We start from the raw sequence: 19,991 nt of genomic DNA on the forward strand, positions 1-19,991 counted from the left end.
GATGAACGGCACCTGCGCCGTGAGTCCAGGTTCTATCCCCACTATGCAAGTGGACATAGAGTAGGAATAAAAAAGAGCCGAGTGCAGCGAGGCCGAGCCCGAAGCGTGGCGAGCGAAGCTCGCCCGCGAGGGGCCCTCTAATATTCCCAACCCTATGTCCGCTTGGATGGTGGGGCTACCACCTCCACTCACGGCGCAGGCGCCGTTCAGCTTCGGAGATTTTCCGAAGCTTCGTCTGCTCCGTACTGCGCATGCGCAGTACGACCCGGACACTATTTGATGGCCAGACATTATACGGCAGAACACCGGGAGCTCCACTGATGCTTTGTAGGGGGGCCCCGTTACCCATGAATTGGGGCCCCAATGAAGGTTTTGCAGAGTGCACAGAGGACAGGGGAGGCTGTATTCCCGGGCTAGCCAGCTGAGAGGGGGCGGGGCCGGGAGCTCCACTGACGCTCTGACCCCGCCCCCATGCAGCCTGTATCCTCGGAACAGAGCGGCTGTAGTGAGAGCCAGCGATCGGAGTGGGAGCGTCAGTGGAGCTCCCGGCCCCACCCCCTCTATACTGGCTGGGGAATACAGAGGTCAGGGGGCGGGGCCGGGAGCTCCACTGACGCTCCCACTCCGATCACTGGCTCTCACTACAGCCGCTCTGTTCTGAGCATACAGGCTGCACGGGGGTGGGGTCAGAGCGTCAGTGGAGCTCCTGGCCCCGCCCCCTCTTAGCTGGCTAGCACAGGAATACAACCTCCCGTCCCGGGTCCTCTGCGCACTCTGCAAAACTTTCATTGGGGCCCCAATTCGCGGGTAGCAGTGCGGGCCCCCCTACAAACATTGGGCCCAGGGCAGATGCCTTGTTTGCCCTGCGCTAAAGATGGCCCTGTCCACAAGGACTTTTTTTTCCACTTCTATTCCTTTATATTGGCTTTTAAAATGTACAAATGCAGCAATTTAGAAATCAGATGAAAGGTTTAGCGCTGGGAAACACATTTTGAAAGATAAAAAGTGCATTTTATATACAATCATATAGATCAGACCAATGTAGCACTTACTTCCGAAGGAGCGGCTGATTTGATTGGGCCTGCACTCTAGTGACAAAGCCCCACTAATTTGCCCCAGTCCCCTTGACACAGCTGTGGTGCAATACAATACAGTACAATATAATATATCACAATATACCTGTATTGTCTTCTCAGGATCCACTGGCTCCACCTGCTGAGAGAAAACAATGCTCCACATAACAAGATGCCTAACCAAAGTATATTTTAATATATATATATATATATATATATATGTAGGTGGGTGATTACAACAATTGTGCTGTCATTCAACATAAATTGATAAATTGACAGGACAATAAACTTTGGTAAAACAGTTACAAACATTGTATGTATGTATATATATATATATATATATATATATATATATATATATATATATATATATATATATGGGAGCTCCCCCTACTTTTGTAGCTGTGCGTGAGATCTCACCTAAAGTACTCAGTCTTTATCTTCGGAGGGGTAACTCCATATAAATTTGTAATTCAAGGTTAAAGCAGTTACAATTAAATTAAGGATGATCCTAGAATTGCTTCCACAAATATAATACAGTGCTTGAAGTGTGATAGTAAGTAGGCCTTATGCCGGCCTAGCGTCAGTTGCTATACTCCTCCTCCGTGGGACTAGGTATCCCAGCCGGGCCTGTATATAAGTCTGACGAGGTGCAATGGTTTAGAAAACGGTGGATAGCAACCCGCTCACCAATTGGATCGGAACCTTGGTATGGTAACTTTGGTCCGGTAGTTGCCGCTTGCTTCTGTGTCAGCCGGCTCTTCCACTCCATCCCGACAGGTGGACCTGGCCTTCCGATGCTCAAATGAGTGTCTCTGGATCCTCTCAATCCGATCTCTGAGTCGCTGGCACTTCAGGTCACTCACACAACCGAGCAGGGATGCGCTCCGTACAGGCTATAGGTCACTTCCTCCAGGAGGCCTCTCTACAAGTCCTCACAGGCCGACCATGTGTTCCCAAGAGACCTAAAATGGCCGCTCAGGGTCCTTTTATCTCCTACCCAGCATGCAATGCAAGAGAGGGTGTCCATGGGTAGCTCACTCAGCATCCTCACTCAGTAGTTGGTCGCTAGATGGCGCCAAACACTAAGCTATAGAACCATCCATAGATTTTCATTATAATGCTAATACACATCAGAAGACAAGGATATTAGCGCTACACTAAAATGAGGGACAAATGAAGTGGAATGAGGGACAAAGGGCCATTGCTCCAAATCAGGGACAGTTGGGAGGTATGCAACTTTTGTTACCAGTTCTGATGGGTCACCTAATCTGACGGAGGGCGCTGTGGGTGGTGCTGACTGTACGTGGGTTGAATCCTGGGGGTTCTGTCAGATTAGGTGACCCATCAGAGTTGGTAACGGAAACTGAAGTGACGTTACGTCGTGGCCATCTTGGTACACCCCGCACTCCTCCACAGTAGATGCACAGTCTGAAGTCGCCAAGCGGACATCTTTTTACACCCACTGAAGTCTTGCATCTCACACTTATTTTTGGCAGTAAACTGAGCTTATATAGTGAAATCCGGGAATGAGAAGCCTGTGACACTGTTTCGATGTCAAATTTTAAAAGTAGCGGCAAGCCAGCTGATCTCACGTGTTTGGCCAATCTGACGGCGCTACTTTTTAAAATTAAACATCAAAAACGGAGTCATGGACCTCTAAATCCCGTATTTCACGATATAAGGTCAGTTTACTGGTAAAAAAAAAAAGTTTAAAAATGCAAGACTCCGGTGGGTGTACAAATATGTCCGCTTACCACCTTCTCACTGGATCCTTGCTGTGGACGGAGTGCGGAGTGCACCAAGATGGCCGCGACGGAACGTCACTTCCGTTACCAGTTTTGATAGTTTACTCTACAGAGCACTCGCGTAACTTCCTCCCGCTGCACCTCCTCTTCCGGCGCCTGTGACGTCAGACCGGGGTGTCCTGGCGGTGGGGTGTTCGGTCCTCCCTACGCCGCTCTCCTCTGGAGCCCGGACCGGCGCTGAGGGTGAGACTTCCCTTGTGTTTGTGTGACCTTCCCCGGAGGAAGACCGGCCTCTGGTATGGTGGGGAAGGATGGAGACTCGGGGGGGGAGGGACAGGCTGATGGTGAGGATGGGGGTGCTGAGGAGTCAGAAGATGGAGAAGAAAGGAGCATTGAGGGGCCTGGAGAGGATGCCAGATAATGGGGGGAGGAGATGGGATGAGGTGGTTTGAATGGAGGGAAATAAGATGCTGGAAGATGGGGTGATGGGGGAATTGGGGTGTTTGGAGACACAAGGGGTGAAGGGGTGCCCAGAGATGGTAAGATGGCGTGTTCGATAGGTAATAGCAATGTTGGGGTACCACAAGAGTATAAAATGCCAAAAAAGGGGTTCTGGGAGACGATGAGGCGGTTGGAATGGAGGGAAATAAGATGCCAGAAGATGGGGAATCGGGGTGCCATGAGCTATGCCAGAAGATGGGGCATTGGGGTTCATAGACATGGGATGAAGGGGTGCCCAGAGATGGTAAGATGAAATGTTCGACGGTAATAACGTCGCTGGGATACCAGAAGAGTATAGACGCCAAAAAAGGGGTGCTGGAAGATTGGTGTTTCCGAGAGAAGATGAGGTGGTTGAAATGGAGGGAAATAAGATGCTGGAAGGTGTGGTGACGGGGGAAATGGGGGTGACATGACATCAGAAAATGGGGTCATAGGGAATTGGGATGCTTGGAGACATTGGGGATAAGGGGGTGCCAGAGATGGTAAGATGCCGGAAGGTAATAGCAATGTTGGGGTACCATAACAGTATGAGGCCAAGAAAGGGGGTGCTGGAAGATTGGGGGTTCAGGAAAAGATGAGGTTGTTGGAATGGAGGGAAATAAGATGCTTGAAGATGGGATGATGGGGCAATTGGGTGTCAGAAGATATGCCAGAAGATGGGGGAATTGGGGTGCCAGAATAGGATAGCCCAGAAGATGGGGGAATTAGGGTGCCATGAGATATGCAAGAAGATGGGGGAATTGGGGTGCCAGAATAGGATAGCCCAGAAGATGGGGGAATTAGGGTGCCATGAGATATGCAAGAAGATGGGGGAATTGGGATGCCATGAGATGATATGCTGGGTGATGGGGGATTTGGGGTGCTTAGACGTGGGATAAAGGGGTGCCCCGAGATGGCAAGATGGCATGTTCGAAGGTAATAGCGTCATTGGGGTACCAGAAGAGTACAAGATGCCAAAAAAGGGGTGCTGCAAGATTGGTGTTCTGAGAGGAGATGAGGTGGTTGAAATGGAGGGAAATAAGATGCTGGAAGGTAGGGTGATGGGGGAATTGTGGCGCCAGAAGGTGATGGGGGAATTGGGTGCTAGAAGATGGGGGATGGGGCAATTGGTGTGCCATGAGATAACATGCCAGAAGATGGGGTGATGGGGGAATTAAGGTGCCATGAGATGATATGCCAGAAGATGAGGTGATGGGGGAATTAAGGTGCGATGAGATGATATGGCCAGAAGATGGGGTGATGGGGGAATTGGGTTGTTTGGAGACGCAGGGGATGAAGGGGTGCGATGGTAAGATGGCGTGTCCAAAGGTAATAGCAATGTTGGGGTACCAGAAGAGTATAGGATGCCAAAAAAGGGGTGCTCGAAGATTGTGGTTCCAAAAGAAGATGAGGTGGTTGGAACGGAGGGAAATAAGATGCTGGAAGGTGGGGTGATTGGGAATTGAGGTGCCAGGAGGCGATATGCCAGAAGATGGGGTGATAGGGAACATGGGGCATTTGGGTTTTGGGGGTTAAGGTGCGCAAAGATGGTAAGATGGCAGGAACATTGGGTGCAAGAGAGGATAAGATGCCAAAAAAAAGCATGCTGGAAAAATTGGGTTGTCAGGAGATGATGGGGCCATTGGAGTATCAGGTAATTATAGGATCGGGGTGGTACCAAGATGGTAGGGACATGAAGATGCCGGGAGATATGATATACCAGAAGATGGGCTGTTGGAATATTGGGGTCCTAAGGGATGCAAGGGTGTTAGGAGATGTTAGCGGCATTGGGCTGTCAGGTAATTGTAGGATCATTGCGGTGGTGGGAGATGATGGTAGGGACGTTTCGGTATTGGGGTAATTATAGGATCATTGCGGTGGAGGGAGACAGTGGGGATAATGTGGTCCCGGGAGATGATATGACAGAAGATGGGGTGTTGGAAGATTAGGGTTTTAGGGGGTGATGGGTGTCAGGTGCTGGAAGATTAGGATGTCAGGAGATGGAGGAGTTGGGGTATCGGGTACTTAAAGGATTATTGGTGTAAGATGATGGGAGTGCTGTGGTCCCGGGAGATGGTGGGGATATTGGGGTGTCAGAATATAGGGACATTGGGTTGACAGGAGAAGATTGGGATGTAAGGGAGATTATTATTGGGGTTCTGGGAGATGGTAGGGACGCGAGGTTGACGGGGGGGGGGGAAAATAGGGGCATTGGGACCTTTTTAGAGAGGCTGCCGTTCTGGGAGATAGATGGTAGGGACCTTGGGTTGGCAGGAGAAGATAGGTCTGTTTGGGTGACAGAGGGATAATGGAGCCGTTGTGGTGCCAGGAGACAATGGGGCTTTGGGGTGCTTTGGGGTTCCAAGGGATGATGGGGGCTTTGGGGTTCCAAGGGATGATGGGGGCTTTGGGGTTCCAAGGGATGATGGGGACATTGGGGTTCCAAGGGATGATGGGGACATTGGGGTTCCAAGGGATGATGGGGACATTGGGGTTCCAAGGGATGATGGGGACATTGGGGTTCCAAGGGATGATGGGGACATTGGGGTTCCAAGGGATGATGGGGACATTGGGGTGCCAAGAGAGGAGAAATTGTGAGAAGATGGTGTGCTGGAAGATTGAGATTGGTGCCCCTGATCTGGGTGCAAAGTTGGATGTAACGTTGGTTCTTGTCCCTGGCAATGATTCCTCCGTGTGGTGATCAGGTGACCCGTCTGACAGTCATGGAATTGTGTGTTGGTGTCACATTGTATTACATTGTTTTATTTCAGTCTTGTGGGGGATCCGGATCTCTGTCCTCATATTTCCCTCTGTGGTGTCTCCCGATATTCTATGGATCTCTGTTCATTCTCTGGATGGATTTCCATCTCGGGGAAATGGTAGAATGTCTGATCCTGATTGGTGGGATGAGAACACAACTATTTTTAGAAAGCCTTCTTCCCGTCACTCTCCAGCTCCAAATGTTCAGGAAATTATACAATAAAACTGAGTTTAGTGCACACAGACACAAAATGCCCAAATGTTTTGATGAAATCTAAAAGATCGGGTTGCATTAAGTAAACAGATATCAAACATTCGGTGTAGATACCGGAATCTGCATCTTGTGGGCCACAGAAACGGCAACAGACGACGGTACCGGAAATGTCTCATTGCCAATGCTATAAAAAAACCTTTACAGGTTATCAGTTTAGAGTCGATCATGCAGATCAAAATGAACCACTTCCCACCTCTGACGCAGCCTCTTCAGTGTCCCCCCCCCCATCGCAGCCTCTTCAGTGCCCGCCCCGCCCCCCTAATCGCAGCCTCTTCAGTGCCCGCCCCCATCGCAGCCTCTTCAGTGCCCGCCCCCATCGCAGCCTCTTCAGTGCCCCCCCCCCATCGCAGCCTCTTCAGTGCTCCCCATTGCAGCCTCTTCAGTGCCCGCCCCCCCATCGCTGCCTCTTCAGTGCCCGCCCCCCATCGCAGCCTCTTCAGTGCCCGCCCCCCATCGCAGCCTCTTCAGTGCCCGCCCCCCCATCGCAGCCTCTTCAGTGCCCGCCCCCCCATTGCAGCCTCTTCAGTGCCCGCCCCCCCATCGCAGCCTCTTCAGTGCCCGCCCCCCCATCGCAGCCTCTTCAGTGCCCGCCCCCCCATCGCAGCCTCTTCAGTGCCCGCCCCCCCCATCGCAGCCTCTTCAGTGCCCGCCCCCCCCATCGCAGCCTCTTCAGTGCCCGCCCCCCCCATCGCAGCCTCTTCAGTGCCCGCCCCCCCCATCGCAGCCTCTTCAGTGCCCGCCCCCCCCATCGCAGCCTCTTCAGTGCCCGCCCCCCCATCGCAGCCTCTTCAGTGCCCGCCCCCCCATCGCAGCCTCTTCAGTGCCCGCCCCCCCATCGCAGCCTCTTCAGTGCCCGCCCCCCCATCGCAGCCTCTTCAGTGCCCGCCCCCCCATCGCAGCCTCTTCAGTGCCCGCCCCCCCATCGCAGCCTCTTCAGTGCCCGCCCCCCCATCGCAGCCTCTTCAGTGCCCGCCCCCCCATCGCAGCCTCTTCAGTGCCCGCCCCCCCATCGCAGCCTCTTCAGTGCCCGCCCCCCCATCGCAGCCTCTTCAGTGCCCGCCCCCCCATCGCAGCCTCTTCAGTGCCCGCCCCCCCATCGCAGCCTCTTCAGTGCCCGCCCCCCCATCGCAGCCTCTTCAGTGCCCGCCCCCCCATCGCAGCCTCTTCAGTGCCCGCCCCCCCATCGCAGCCTCTTCAGTGCCCGCCCCCCCATCGCAGCCTCTTCAGTGCCCGCCCCCCCATCGCAGCCTCTTCAGTGCCCGCCCCCCCATCGCAGCCTCTTCAGTGCCCCCCATCGCAGCCTCTTCAGTGCCCCCCATCGCAGCCTCTTCAGTGCCCCCCATCGCAGCCTCTTCAGTGCCCCCCATCGCAGCCTCTTCAGTGCCCCCCATCGCAGCCTCTTCAGTGCCCCCCATCGCAGCCTCTTCAGTGCCCCCCATCGCAGCCTCTTCAGTGCCCCCCATCGCAGCCTCTTCAGTGCCCCCCATCGCAGCCTCTTCAGTGCCCCCCATCGCAGCCTCTTCAGTGCCCCCCATCGCAGCCTCTTCAGTGCCCCCCATCGCAGCCTCTTCAGTGCCCGCCCCCCCCCATTGCAGCCTCCTCAGTGCCTGCCCCCCCCATTGCAGCCTCCTCAGTGCCCGCCCCCCCATTGCAGCCTCCTCAGTGCCCGCCCCCCCATTGCAGCCTCCTCAGTGCCCGCCCCCCCATTGCAGCCTCCTCAGTGCCCGCCCCCCCATTGCAGCCTCCTCAGTGCCCGCCCCCCCATTGCAGCATCCTCAGTGCCCCGCCCCCCCATTGCAGCCTCCTCAGTGCCCCGCCCCCCCATTGCAGCCTCCTCAGTGCCCCGCCCCCCCATTGCAGCCTCCTCAGTGCCCCGCCCCCCCATTGCAGCCTCCTCAGTGCCCCGCCCCCCCATTGCAGCCTCCTCAGTGCCCCGCCCCCCCCATTGCAGCCTCCTCAGTGCCCCGCCCCCCCCATTGCAGCCTCCTCAGTGCCCCGCCCCCCCCATTGCAGCCTCCTCAGTGCCCCGCCCCCCATCGCAGCCTCCTCAGTGCCCCGCCCCCCCATCGCAGCCTCCTCAGTGCCCCGCCCCCCATCGCAGCCTCTTCAGTGCCCCGCCCCCCCATCGCAGCCTCTTCAGTGCCCCGCCCCCCCATCGCAGCCTCTTCAGTGCCCCGCCCCCCCATCGCAGCCTCTTCAGTGCCCCGCCCCCCCATCGCAGCCTCTTCAGTGCCCCGCCCCCCCATCGCAGCCTCTTCAGTGCCCCGCCCCCCCATCGCAGCCTCTTCAGTGCCCCGCCCCCCCATCGCAGCCTCTTCAGTGCCCCGCCCCCCCATCGCAGCCTCTTCAGTGCCCCGCCCCCCCATCGCAGCCTCTTCAGTGCCCCGCCCCCCCATCGCAGCCTCTTCAGTGCCCCGCCCCCCCATCGCAGCCTCTTCAGTGCCCCGCCCCCCCATCGCAGCCTCTTCAGTGCCCCGCCCCCCCATCGCAGCCTCTTCAGTGCCCCCCCACCCCCATCGCAGCCTCTTCAGTGCCCCCCCCCCACCGCAGCCTCTTCAGTGCCCCCCCCCCCATCGCAGCCTCTTCAGTGCCCCGCCCCCCCCATCGCAGCCTCTTCAGTGCCCCGCCCCCCATTGCAGCCTCTTCAGTGCCTGCCCCGCCCCCCCAATCGCAGCCTCTTCAGTGCCCGTCTCTTCAGTGCCCCCCCCCCCATCGCAGCCTCTTCAGTGTGCCGGATCACACAGAGTTCCTCTCCCTTCCCCACATTTTCCTGGCTGATCACGGAATCGTCTTCCATGTAACCCTGCCTGCTGGCGTCGCTGCCGCACGCCATCTCTCCCCCATGAGATGACGGGCTCTCCATGAGGGGATCTATCACATCCCATGTTCTCACAAGGGGTATTGCTTATCTCTTGTGATAGCAATAATGTTAACACAAAAAAGAGAAATTAAAGCCGATGTCTTCCCCAGTGTTTCTTCCGGGACCACAGGCTCCGGCTCTGTGAGTGGGCCGGAGCCACGCTGACGTCACTCGCGCGCTGCACCCGCCGTTAATGGCACAGGCTCTGAAGGTCCAGCACTGCAAGCCGGACCTTCAATGTATCATCTGCTGCATGCGCTCTGCAGAGATCTTCACATTCCCTACAGGTAAGTCTTATTAGAGGCTTACCTGTAACTGTAGCTACCATTTTTAAAAGGGTTGTAAAGGTTGGTGTTTTTTCACCTTAATGCATTAAAGTGGAGGGCCACCCTGAAAAAAAAGAGCATTAATATTATTAAAATGTAAAAAAAAAACATTTGAGAATTTTTATATTTTTTTTTACCTGGTCAGAAATCCCTGTTGCTAGGCAGTCTTCCTAATCTGCCTTCTTCCTGCTCCTCGGTGATCTTCGGTCTTCTCTCCTCCTCCGCGTTGTCTTCTGGGTAATGAGGCGCGCTATGTTCTGGGAACTGTGTGTTCCCTAACACAGCGCGCCCCATTCAAAAGGCGCCGCGCGACTCACGCATGCGCAGTAGGAAACGGGCATTGAAGCCGCAAGGCTCCACTGCCTGTTTCCCTTAGTACGAATGGCGGCGCCGGGACCCGAGAGCCGAGGGACGGGTCAGCCTCGGCGGCCGACATCGTGGGCACCCTGTATTTGATTTTCCTCCCCTGCGGCGATGGGCGGTCTCTTGCGGGGATCAGCATCACTTCCTGCTGAACCCCGCACTGTCTCCTGGGATCTCGTCCAAGTAATCCCAGGAGACATTGCGGCTAATACAGCCGAAATCTCGTGAGATTTCGGCTGTATTAGCCGCAATGTCTCCTGGGATTACTTGGACGAGATCCCAGGAGACAGTGCGGGGTTCAGCAGGAAGTGATGCTGATCCCCGCAAGAGACCGCCCATCGCCGCAGGGGAGGAAAATCAAATACTACAAATTACAAAAGGTAGATTAATAAAAAATAAAAAAAGTGGCATTATCAAATGTACGGTCTAGAGGCAACAGAATGGGAAAATGTTATTATGTGTGCAGAACCGCTTTAAAAGAGAAGTATAGCCAAAGCCTGCTGGCTGGGCTTCTCTTAAGGATCACAGAAGTGCGATTCGTTTTCAGCAGAGAGGGGGCAGAAGTCCGCTCTCTGCCGACGTCACAGAAGTCAGTCCAGGCACCCCCTGTCCTCCCCGACCATGGAGGGTGCATCCGGCAAGTGCCTGCACTGACATCCGGCTCAGCCCCTCAGCAAGCAGATGAGAACCGGAGACAGCCACTCCGTCCCCTTCACAGCCCAGCGCTCCAGTGAGCGAGGAGGGAGCAGAGAGCAGCGACTGGCAGTCACGGAGCTCTCAGAACCGAGTGTTCGATCGCTTGGTTTTCAGTATAGAGGGGCTGGGGGACAGAGGCAGTATCCACCTACGTAAGTATGAATGGGGGGGGGGGAGAATACCCATACTTCTCTTTTTACCACTTCAGCCCCGGAAGATTTGTCTGCTCAATGACCAGGCCATTTCTTGTGATTTGACACTGTGTCGCTTTAATGCACATATACGTCGGCACTTTAAAGATGGATATCTCGGTAACGGCAGCAGCTGCTGCCATAACCGAGATATCCATCTTTTCAGTGAGCTGTCCTGTTAAAGCGGAGGTCCACCCTAAAGTGGACTTTCCGCTCATTGTAATCCTCCCCCCCCCCCCTCCGGCACCACAATTGGCACCTTTCAGGGGGGAGGGGGGTGCAGGTACCTGTACAGTACAGGTATCTGCACCCACTTCCGGGATAGCTCTCTGCGGAAAGGGGCGTAGATTACGCCCCTTTCCGAAAGTCCCCCGCTGCCTGCTGGGAAACACACAGATCCCAGAGACAGCGGGGTCCATCCTTATTGCGCAGCGCGACTTCACAATATAAAAAGAAAAATTGGGTTCATTTTACAGTTTTTTTTTTTTTTATTCAAAAAAAAAAGTACGCTTGTGAGACCACTGCGCAAATAGGGTGTGACAAAAAGTATTGCAGTGACCGTCATTTTATTCTCTAGAGTGTTAGAAAAAAATGTATAATGTTTGGGGGTTCTAAGTAATTTTCTAGCAAAAAAAAATATTTTTAATTTGTAAACACAGTCTGAAAAAGAGGCCGGTTCTTTAGGTGTTTAACTGACAAGTGCGCGGTCGTGCGACGTTATACCCAAATTAAATTGATGTCCTTTTTTTTTTTTCACACAAATTGTGCTTTCTTTTGGGGATATTTGATCACCTCTGCGGTTTTTCTTTTTTACTTTTTGATCTAACAAATATCCCCAATTTTATATATATATATATATATATATATATATATAAAAAAAAATAGATATGTATTCTTCTACATATTTTTGGTAAAAAAAAAAAAAATCACAATAAGCGTATACTTATTGGTTTGTGCAAAAGTTACAGTGTCTACAAAATAGTTTTTTTTTTTATAGCATTTTTATTATTTATTTACTAATGCGATCTGCGATATTGCGTTTGACGCATTTTTAGGACCATTGACATTTATACAGCAATCAGTGCTATAAAAATTCACTGATTACTGTGTAAATGTCACTGGCAGTGAAGGGGTTAAAGTGGTTGTAAACCCTTACAAACCACTTTGACCTACAGGTAAGCCTAGATTAAGGCTTACCTGTAGGTCCAAGAAATCTCTCCTAAACCTATATGGTTTAGGAGATATGTGCCCGAAAATGGGCACCGCTGTCTACGGCGCATGCGCCGTACACACTGGCGCACTGAGCGTGGCATTCTCAACGTCGGAGCTGCCGCGTGTGTTGGCTCCCGTGCGCATGCGCGGGAGTGACGTCATCGCGGCTTCGCCGAATGACAGCGGCGGAGCTGCGAGACCCCACCAAGAAGATGGATGCGGCGGACTACAGGGGACAGCGGCGACTTCGCTGGCTCCTGTGTCAGGTAAGTGACACATAATGGACTGCGATGCGATGCATAGTAGTCCATTATGCTTTGCCTTTGCAGGGAATGAAAGAGGAAGTAAACTCATCAGGGTTTACTTCCTCTTTAAACTAGGGGGTGATCAAGGGGTTAACTGTTCCCTGTGTGTGTTCTAACTGGGGGGGGGGGTGGGACTGACTAGGGGTGGAGAGAGATTGGTGTTCATACTTGGTATGAACACGCCATCTGTCTCCTCTCCCCTGAGAGAAGCGGTTTCTGTGTGTTTACAGACACACACAGATCATGGCTCTCGCTCTATCACAAGCGATCGCGGGTGCCCGGTGGGTCATCGTTGCCGCCGGACACTCACTCCGGCTCCTGGCACACATGATGCGCGTGCCCCTAGTGGCCAAAAGGTGAAGCGACATAAGGTAATGTCTTGCCCACCGGTGCCATTCTGCCGCAGTAAAACTGTGGCGGCTGCTCAGCAAGCGGTTGAATAATTCCAGGTATGGATATTTTTACATATCGCATTGTTCCAGGTTGATCCATTGTGTACAGTGCTGCGCATAAATAAGTACACCCCAACAGACTTGTCAGAAAACCTTTACTTTCCTTTCAGAATGAACATTTTTTATGGGACGTGATGCTACAAAATACTCTCACATATGCGGCCCGTTGATTGCAACCAAGATTTGTTAATTTGCACACAAAAAAATAAATAAAAAATATTTTTCCCAACAACTTAATTGAAGACCATGTTGCAAAAATGAATACACCTCAATAAAATTCGAATGGCCCGTACACACGATCCGAATATCGTATGACATTTTTTGCTTAAAAAGTCGAAAGTAGAAATTGAATAGGTAACTAAAGTCATGAACATTTTTTTCGTTTTCGTACGATATTCGGATCGTGTGTACGGCCATTAGTAGCAAAGCGAAATCTTAGACAAAATCCTAATGAACTAAATAACTATATATACATTAACAAAATGTGACAAGTTCTCATAAACAAGAAAAAAATTAATATATGTGTAAGAAAGTATGTGAGAAACCCTCTATAGCGTTAAATGCACCCAAGCATTTATACAAACAACAACATATATGTCAAGATAAAACCTTAAGTGATTAGATATAGTCCATATCACAAGTCTATTGTGTGTGAAGTGAAATCCCAAAAGGAACTGTGAATGATGTGAAGAACATTCGAAAAAGGTATGTCGAAAGGATTCACCACTGTGCTGATACCATCACTGTAAAAAATACAGGCTTGCAGATATTAATGACCCAATTAAACATATGTTCAAGGGTCACAAATCGCTTATTCCTCCAATTCTGGGGCACTGGCCTTGCAATCACAGGTCTACTGAGTCTCACTCTGGGGGTAGCCCTTCTCCAATTCTTGGACGTGTATGGTTACAATATTTGAAGAGACATCTCCGACAGCAACCAAATTTAGCACGAATTGGAGCGGCCAGGTTTTTTATTTTGAAGCACCTGATTAGAGCCAGAGGCTCTAGTAGGCTTCAAAATAGGGTGGACTCAGGGTGCAGAGCATTTCTTCCAGAGCCCACCCAGGTGTGTTGCATCAGAGAATGAAAATTTGCTGTTACAACACTGATCCTCCTCCCGGCCAATCGGGAAGCAGGTATGAAACCTGTTTCCCCCATTGGCCAAAACCTCAGGTGACTCTATTGGATGCCGAGAGGAGGAGAGAGGAGACACCATGGAAGCTGCTGCACAAGAGGACACTGGTCACCGGAGCAGCTTTCCCCGAGCCTGCCACGCACTCATCACCCACTTCCACAGTAAGGACAGTGGGTGGTGGGGGGAAGTGGCGCTCCACTGGCGGCCCAGGGATGGGGTTTTTTATTTTGGGGGGGGCAGTAAACACCCACTGAAACAGACATGGAACTTGCATCTCACAGAGACCTCCAGGCCACCCCACAGAAGTTATCACCTCAACGGGAACATCTTCTAATGAGAGGTTGAAGAAAATTGCCATGCAAGATCACTGCCGTTAGCTAAAGAAGTAGATATCCTAACTGGGGTGATTGCTTCCAGTGACACAATACAGCATACACTGCAGAGGAATGGCATGCATGGGTGTTGTCCACTAGGGAAGCTTCTCCTAGACTACTGGGACTCTGTACTCTGGAGTGATGAGACCAAGATAAATGGTTTTGGAACTGATGGCTTCAAAAGTGTATGGTGTCGCAAAGGTGAGGAGTACAAAAGAAAAATGCATGGTGCCTACTGTGAAACATAGTGGTGGCAGTGTCCTCCTATGAGGCTGCATGAATGCTGCTGGTGTTGGGGATCTGCATATTATTGCTGGTATCATCACAGATGTACTGCTCTATATTGAAAGAGAAGATGCTTACCATCACTCCGTGCTCTTGGTCATCGTGCACTTATACAACATGACAGTCCTCCAAAACGCACATCTAGGGTTACTGTTCATTTCTGAAGAACGTATTATGTAAACAGTAAAAAAGGAGGACAGACCATATTGGCCCCATAAAGAATGAGGAAGGTCATCTGGTTACAAAGGATGGGGAGATGGCGAAGATAATGAATTTATTCTTCTCAGTCTTCACGGGGGAATTGGGGGCTTCAGTAACCAAAACTGCAGTGTTTATCCTCAGGACATATCACAGGAAGCCCCTCCATGGTTAACGGAATTAAAATTAGACTTGGGAAACTTAACGTTAATAAATCACCGGGACTAGATGGCTTGCACCTGAGGGTACTTGGGAACTCAGTCAAGTAATTGCCAGACCATTGTTCATATTTTTTACTGACTGGAATGGTAGCAGCTGATTGGAGAAAACCAATGTAGCACCAATATTTAAAAGGGCCCAAAATACATCCCTGGGAATAACAGAACAGTTGGCCCAACATCAATAGTATGCCAGCTCTTAGAGGGGATGATAAGGGACTATATACAAGATTTTAGTAACAAGGACGGTATCATTAGCAGTAATCGGCATGGAATCATGAAGAATCGTTCTTGCTAAACCAATCTATTAACCTTCTATGAGGAGGTGAGTTGCCAGCTAGATAAAGGAAGGCCCGTAGACGTGGTGTATCTGGATAAAGGAAGGCCCGTAGATGTGGTGTATCTAGATAAAGGAAGGCCCGTAGACGTGGTGTATCTGGATAAAGGAAGGCCCGTAGGCGTGGTGTATCTGGATAAAGGAAGGCCCGTAGGCGTGGAGTATCTGGATAAAGGAAGGCCCGTAGGCGTGGTGTATCTGGATAAAGGAAGGCCCGTAGACGTGGTGTATCTAGATAAAGGAAGGCCCGTAGACGTGGTGTATCTGGATAAAGGAAGGCCCGTAGGCGTGGTGTATCTAGATAAAGGAAGGCCCGTAGGCGTGGTGTATCTAGATAAAGGAAGGCCCGTAGATGTGGTTTATCTAGATAAAGTAAGGCCCGTAGACGTGGTGTATCTAGATAAAGGAAGGCCCGTAGACGTGGTGTATCTAGATAAAGGAAGGCCCGTAGACGTGGTGTATCTAGATAAAGGAAGGCCGTAGACGTGGTGTATCTAGATAAAGGAAGGCCCGTAGACGTGGTGTATCTAGATAAAGGAAGGCCCGTAGACGTGGTGTATCTGGATTTTGCAAAAGCATTTGACACAGTTCCCCATAAACGTTTACTGTACAAAATAAGGTCCGTTGGCATGGACCATAGGGTGAGTACATGGATTGAAAACTGGCTACAAGGGCGAGTTCAGAGGGTGGTGATAAATGGGGAGTACTCGGAATGGTCAGGGGTGGGTAGTGGGGTCCCCAGGTTCTGTGCTGGGACCAATCCTATTTAATTTGTTCATAAACGACCTGGAGGACGGGGTAAAAAGTTCAATCCACTATATTTGTGGATGATGCTAAGCTAAGCAGGACAATAACTTCTCCGCTGGATGTGGAAACCTTGCAAGAAGATCTGAACAAATGAATGGGGTGGGCAAATACATGGCAAATGAGGTTCAATGTAAAATAATGCATTTGGGTGGCAAAAATATGAATGCAATCTATACACTGTGGGGGGAATCTAGGATGGAAAAGGACCTGGGGGTCCTAGGAGGTGATAGGCTCAGCAATGACATGCAATGCCAAGTTGCTGCTAACAAAGCAAACGGAATATTGGAATGCATTAAAAAGGGGATCAACTCCAGAGATAAAAGGATAATTCTCCCCTCTACAAGACTCTGGTCCGGCCGCACCTGGAGTATACTGTCCAGCTCTAGGCACCAGTCCTCCGGAAGGATGTGCTAGAAATGGAGCGAGTACAAAGGACAACAAAGCTAATAGAGTCTGGAGGATATTCGTTATGAGGAAAGGTTGTGAGCACTGAACTTATTCTCTGGAGAAGAGACGCTTGAGAGGAGATACGATTTCAATATATAAATACCGTACTGGTGACCCCCAAAAGGGAGAAAACTTTTTCGCAGAAGGCAGTTTAACAAGACTCGTGGCCACTGATTAAAATGAGAAAAAAAGAGGTTTAACCTTAAACTACATAGAGGGTTCTTTACTGTAAGAGTGGCAAAGGTGTGGAATTCCCTTCCACAGGCGGTGGTCTCATTGGGGGCCATCGATAGTTTCAAACTATTAGATAAGCACCTGAACGACCACAACATACAGGGATATACAATGCAATACTGACATATAATCACACACATAGTTTGGACTTTTGTCTTTTTTTTTTTTTCAACCTCATCTACTATGTAACCGGGTGAAAGTGATTCAGTGGCCAAAAATGTCTCCTCATCTGAACCCAACGGGGAACACCTATGGGGAATTCTGAAGAGATGACCATCACTCCCCATCCACGTTCTAAAGAGGTCGTTCCTCCCCAATGGGAAAAAGATCGATGTTGCAACACGTCGCCATCCGTTCCATGCCTAGAAGACTCGGTGCTGTTCTTAAATAATCATGGAGGTCATACAGACTACCGGATGGAGTTTTTCTTGTAGGGGGGTATTCATTTTTGCATCAAATAATTTGGAGTAAAACTGAAGATTTTGTAATCTGTTCTATTATTAACCTTTCATGTAATGAGCCAAACAAATGTTCTAATCTCAGTTTTGTCAAATTTTAGAAATTGTTCATTGAGTTATTGATTAAATCTTTTCAAAAGGGGTGTCCTCATTTATACCGAGCACTGTATATACCTTGGGACCCCTCTAGAAGCTGGAAATCACTGTAGTAGACATCTCTATTACATCGTTACTACACTGATCTCCAGTAGCTCCGGAGTTCCATGCTGAGCATCTTCCCTGCTGCATTGTGAACACAGACGGTCGGATGATTGGCACGGGCGCCATTCAGAGATCGCTTTGCATCTTAATAAATGCAAATCATTCTCTGCTTATACGAGTTGGAAAATGTGATGTCACCACCTTGCTTCTCCACCTCGTCCAATCGGAGAAGGGTTTGTATCCATTGAGAAAATGCAAAGTGATCTCTTAAAGAGGAAGTAAACCCTGATGAGTTTACTTCCTCTTTTTTTTCCCTGCAAAGGTAAAGCATAATGGACTACTATGCATCGCATCGCATCACATAGTAGTCCATTATGTGTCACTTACCTGACACAGGAGCCAGCGAAGTCGCCGCTGTCCCCTGTAGTCCGGTGCATCCATCTTGCTGGTGGAGTCTCGCAGCTCCGCCGCTGTGATTCGGCGAAGCCGCGATGGCGTCACTCCCGCGCATGTGCACGGGGGTGTCGACAAATGCGGCAGCTCCATTCTTGGAACTGCCGCGCTCAGTGCACCTGCGCGCCGCTGTCTACGGCGCAAATATCTCCTAAACCATATAGGTTTAGGAGATATTGCTTGGACCTACAGGTAAGCCTTAATCTAGGCTTACCTGTAGGTCAAAGTGGTTTGTAAGGGTTTACAATCACTTTAATGACGGCAGAATAAGCAACCTGCTGTGTTCACAGTGCAGCGGGGCAGCTTCTCAGCACGGACCACAGGCTAGAGGTGCCTACTACAGTGATTTCCAACTTCTAGAGGGATCCCACAGCTATGGGTATATACATGGTTGCTCCAAGCCGGAACAATGTAATGACGTAAGAAAAAATCTATATCTAGAATTCGGCTTTAAATTTTCGGCGTTACTTTTTTGTTGTATAGCTCACAGATCCAAGTCATTTTAATGGTCATGTATGGGGGGGGGGGGGTGTTTTTTTCTTTTCTTCGCTTGTTAACTTCAGTGTAATGTTATATTCCTTCTGAATGTGAAAATGTCAGTACACAGACCACTTTTGAGATTGGCCTTTTACAAGCAGTTTTAGGACATAAAGCATACCCATAACATCTTCCCGCCCCAGAGCTATTCACTTCAACTATTTAAATGGTTCATGCTCCCCTCCCACCTTCTCCCCGAAATATGTACGTTTTGCCTCTAGTCTGCCTAGACAAAGCCGTAAATGTGGGAGCGATGTGATATGGCGTCCGTCAGCTGCTCCCATGTACAACGCTCTGCTTTTCCCACTTAGGCTAATTGTCTACAAAGCAAACCTTCTCCGTCGCTCTTTCTCCTTCAAACACTATCTCCCCCTCCCCCCCCCATCTCTCTCCCCCCCCCCCCATCTCTCTCCCCCCCCCATCTCTCTCCCCCATCTCTCTCCCCCCCCCTCTCTCTCTCTCTCTCTCTCCCCCCCCCTCTCTCTCTCCCCCCTCTCTCTCTCCCCCCCTCTCTCTCTCCCCCCCCTCTCTCTCTCTCTCTCTCTCTCTCTCCCCCCCCCCCTCTCTCTCCCCCCCTCTCTCTCCCCTCTCTCTCTCTCTCTCTCTCTCTCCCCCTCTCTCTCTCTCCCCCCCTCGCTCTCCCCCTCTCTCGCTCGCTCTCCCCCCCCCTCTCTCGCTCGCTCTCCCCCCCCTCTCTCGCTCGCTCTCCCCCCCCTCTCTCGCTCGCTCTCCCCCCCCCCCTCTCTCGCTCGCTCTCCCCCCCCTCTCTCGCTCGCTCTCCCCCCCCCTCTCTCGCTCGCTCTCCCCCCCCCTCTCTCGCTCGCTCTCCCCCCCCCCTCTCTCGCTCGCTCTCTCCCCCCTCTCTCGCTCGCTCTCTCCCCCCTCTCTCGCTCGCTCTCTCCCCCCCTCTCTCGCTCGCTCTCTCCCCCCCTCTCTCGCTCGCTCTCTCCCCCCCTCTCTCGCTCGCTCTCTCCCCCTCTCTCGCTCGCTCCCCCCTCTCTCGCTCGCTCCCCCCCCTCTCGCTCGCTCCCCCCCTCTCTCGCTCGCTCGCTCCCCCTCTCTCGCTCGCTCGCTCCCCCCCTCTCTCGCTCGCTCCTCCCCCCCTCTCTCGCTCGCTCTCCCCCCTCTCTCCGTCGCTCTCCCCCCTCTCCCCCGCTCGCTCCCCCCTCCTCGCTCGCTCCCTCTCTCTCGCTCCCCCCCTCTCTCGCTCGCTCTCCCCCCTCTCTCGCTCGCTCTCCCCCCCTCTCTCGCTCGCTCTCCCCCCCCTCTCTCGCTCGCTCTCCCCCCCCTCTCTCGCTCTCCCCCCCCCTCTCGCTCTCCACCCCCTCTCTCGCTCTCCCCCCCCCTCTCTCGCTCGCTCTCCCCCCCCTCTCTCGCTCGCTCTCCCCCCCTCTCTCGCTCGCTCTCCCCCCCTCGCTCGCTCTCCCCCGTCTCTCGCTCGCTCTCCCCCCCCTTCTCCGCTCGCTCTCCCCCCCCCTCTCTCGCTCGCTCTCCCCCCCCTCTCTCGCTCGCTCTCCCCCCTCTCTCGCTCGCTCTCCCCCCCTCTCTCGCTCGCTCTCCCCCCC

General features: G+C 51.9%; 1 protein-coding gene across 1 annotated transcript in view; it reads left to right on the top strand.

The window, feature by feature from the left end:
• Nucleotides 1-2,954: 2,954 nt before the first annotated feature.
• The window catches only part of LOC143956509 (endoribonuclease Dicer-like), a gene marked incomplete at its 3' end in the record, with an annotated part of 72,218 nt that continues 55,181 nt past the window's right edge, over nt 2,955-19,991 (top strand). Inside the window, 1 exon segment of the mRNA XM_077466710.1 lies at nt 2,955-3,064.

This window comes from Lithobates pipiens, unplaced genomic scaffold (genome assembly GCF_037356315.1).
Source record: "Lithobates pipiens isolate NorthernLeopardFrog02 unplaced genomic scaffold, aLitPip1_a1.2 Scaffold_37, whole genome shotgun sequence".
Classification (NCBI taxonomy): domain Eukaryota; kingdom Metazoa; phylum Chordata; class Amphibia; order Anura; family Ranidae; genus Lithobates; species Lithobates pipiens.